This window comes from Cibotium barometz, chromosome 46 (assembly GCF_041138505.1).
Source record: "Cibotium barometz isolate CiBa-2024 chromosome 46, ASM4113850v1, whole genome shotgun sequence".
Taxonomy (NCBI): Eukaryota; Viridiplantae; Streptophyta; class Polypodiopsida; order Cyatheales; family Cibotiaceae; genus Cibotium; species Cibotium barometz.
This window is the reverse complement of record NC_141091.1, coordinates 20,365,258-20,369,052: the sequence shown is the minus strand read 5'-3', so window position 1 is coordinate 20,369,052 and position 3,795 is coordinate 20,365,258.

Here is a 3,795-nt window from a genome sequence, read left to right as displayed (position 1 = left end):
AACCTTTGATGCGACGAACCCGATTTGGACTTATTGTGTTGTAAGTGATAATAAAATCGACTACAATGCATCAAATCACACTTCCTCAAACCCACCAAACCTTTGATCCCAGCAAACGACCAACATTCAACAGAGTGCTCCCTTGTTAAGAAGGCTAGACTCCTATGGATCCACCTCAAGTGAGGAGCTTTGGAAGGAAACGAGCCAATAAAACATAGACATGAACGAAGGAACATTAGCACACCTAGAAATAGGAGTTGACAAATGGTCCTCGTCCAAACTATGGATTCACTAACTAGCTCTATCAACATAGCACCTTAAAATTTATGAAGAAGGCATTATTCAACCACCCTATTTTTGGGCAGAGTTCGAGTGAAGGAGAGGAAGCAAGACCAAGAACCTTAAGGTTCGATCCCATAGGAAGCAGTCAAGGACACAATGTTTCAAACATCTAACGTTGATCCTAAGTTGGGTTTATCCCAAGCTAACCATGACCAACAGTAGCCCAACAAACTTTTGTAATTACGACATACAAGACACGTCTCTTTTGTTGTACCACCAAGAACAAGTGTTCTGCATTATACCCATCAACACATAGCACAACAAGGACTCCGTCTCTCCATATGAGCGCATTATAGAGGTGCCTTTACTCACGGAACCAGGTTCTAGTGCTTCCTAATTTGGACGAGGAATAGGGAACACAGGGAGGGATAAGAAGTCAACGTCAGGGACTACCTCATCATAAAGAGATCCATGCACACAAAATGTGTTGTTGCCACCACAACAAGAGTGCAAACTCAAGGCCAGCGTGACAAAGGGCAAGTGTCATTGTAAACTGCACAACCCAACCCCATAAGGCAAGAGAACATGTACCTTGAAACAAAGGGTTTTGTGCAACCACCTCTTTATGTTCCATCACCACATGAATACGTAGAAGACATGTTGAGGGCTTGAGTGCCCCACTACCATATCTTGTCCATTAGACAAGTACCCATCAAATGGATCCCTTGAAATCTAGGACATTTATCATCAAGAATGGCATTGGAGCAGATACCTTGCTATCCTTAAATATTTCCATTAAATGTAGGAAGGTGAATATTTGGCTAGTCTTTCTCATAAAACCTACTTAACATTGCATCAATATCCTTATGTGTATGACCAACCATTAGAAATGCTAACTGGACCGTCTTAAATACTCCTTTGGCGAACCAACAATAATAAATAGGCAAACAAATACTGATTCTTATTCTTTGAGGCACAATTGTCCAATTGCAACATCAAATTCTTTGGCAACTTCTTGAATTCTAAACTAGGATTTGTGTTCAATACTTTTGTTGCTATCCCAACATCATTAAATGTAGTTGAAATTTGTCATTGGTTAGGGTTATTTCTCTTATTCCTTAATGCTCTACAATAAAGTGTTTATGAGAGAAACAAAACAATCTCTCTCTCTCTCTCTCTCTCTCTCTCTCTCTCTCTCTCTCTCTCTCTGTCATTCCTTAACGCTCTACAATAATGTGTTTATGAGAGGAACAAAACAATCTCTCTCTCTCTCTCTCTCTCATACACACACACACACACACACATGAGGCACACATGTATGTGCATGATTGCACACGTGTACATTATTGTCTGTGTGATAATGTAGTTTTTTTTAAGTTTTCTTTTTTGTTTACCTTGTCTCTTGTGATCCTTTCCTTTAAAGCTTTGAAGATCTTATTCCTTGACGTTCAAGGCAAAACGCATGCCCCTATAATATAATAATATCTTCCTTTTAACTTTAGCTTAGAGTTTTGGGTGGTTCCTCCATCTATAGTTGTCTTTCTCAAGCAACTTTATATAGTTTTCTAACATTTTCTCCATCCAAAGTGATGTATCCCCTAGTTTTGTCTTTGTGTGAGTGTACGATTTGTAACACATGGCCCTTCCCCCTATTTCATTGTGAGAAAAAGCTTTGTAGTGCATAGTTTCTTGTCTTTCTGCTAGATGATGTCAATTAGTAATCCCCCACGCCACAAGGTGATTACAAAATCTCACAATGGTTTCATGTGAGCCATCTTATAGTTTGGGTAAAGTGTGAGCCATCTTATAGTTTGGGTAAAGAAAGGGAACACAGAGAGAGAGAGAGAGAGAGAGAGAGAGAGAGAGAGAGAGAGAGAGAGAGAGAGAGAGAGAGAGAGAGAGAGAGAGAGAGAGAGTCTTGCACCTTGTAGCAAGATGGTAAGAGATTACACATTAGCCTCTGCCCATTTCTTGAATGAGAACTATAGGGACTTGGTGGTGGGGATAATCTCACATGTGAAATTTCATTCTTTCCCTTGATTATTAATGTGGAGCAATGGCTGATGGCAAGGAAAGCAAAGAAAAAAAATGTCTTTAAACCTTTTGCATTAGAAAGATAGTTGTCTTCATGTTGCTCAAATCCTTACCAAAAGGTAAGCCTAAGGGGTCCATGGAAATCTTAACCCTTAACGATTGATCTTCTACTCTACCTCCTCCTACCACAAAAGTCACAACAAAGATGTTATCCTCTTTCCTCCCTAAGATGAGAAATGGTCCCCCCGTTCATCCTACATTATTCAACTTGCGTGGGCCACCACCGGCTCATCATAGAGAAAGACATGGGAACAAAGATGTTATCCTCTTTCCTCCCTAAGATGAGCAATGGCCCCCCATTCATCCTACATTATTCAACTTGCATGGGCCACCACTGACTCATCAGAGAGAGACACGAGAACAAAGATGTTATCCTCTTTCCTCCCTAAGATGAGCAATGGCCCCCCTGTTCATCCTACATTAATAATCAACTTGCGTGGGCCACCACCGGCTCATCAGAGAGAGACATGGGAACAAAGACAAGGCACATTAGAGAAAGATAGGGAGAGAGTTGGGGCTCATCTTGCAAGTAAGAGATAGACCTTTTTCTTTGTGTGTGTGTGTGTGTGTGTGTGTGTGAGAGAGAGAGAGAGAGAGAGAGAGAGAGAGAGAGAGAGAGAGAGAGAGAGAGAGAGAGAGAGAGAGAGAGAGAGAGAGAGAGAGAGAGAGAAAGAAAGAAAGAAAGATTTTATTAACGTCTTCCAAAAGACCGAACTCGGCCTATGAGACAAATCGGAGTACCTGTATGGGGTATCCTCTGTCATCCCAACAAAATGAAAAAGTACTGAATAAAAAGCTGAATCTGGGTGTGCAGGGGATGGAGCTCTATTACTAGGAGAATGCAAAGCTATATGCATGGAGTATACAATCATGATATGCAACCTAGCTAGCTCCATCCTGTACCATACTGGGGGTATAAAATGGTATACATCAGTGAAGGGGGTGTCCACAGCTCCCTGAAGAACATGCCTGGGTGTGCTCTGAAGCGAGCCAGTCGCTCCGCACCCTCTCTGTGAAACTGAGCTCTGATCTCTGTCATCTCTCTCTGGTATAGGCGTGGTGTCCGAAAGCCAGGTGTCCTCTGTCTCCTGCGGGCTCTAAGTGTCTCTGCTCTCTGGAGAGTAATTCCCTGCCGTGTAGGGGCTGGGAGGGGTATGGATCTCTGAAAAAATGTAGTAATCTGTGTCTGTCGTCCCCCCTCTGGAGCTGTCTGAGCCTGTAATAATGTCTCTCTGTGGCGCTGTATGTCTAGAATGTATCTCCCCAGTATGCGCTGGTCTGCTGTCTCAAAGATCTGGCGTAGGGAATGTGGCTCTCTGAATAAAATGGGATATCTCTCTCTGATGGCTGTATATGCTCTGCATCTGCATACATAATGCTCCTCACTCTCCACCTCCTCTCTGCACAATCTGCATACCC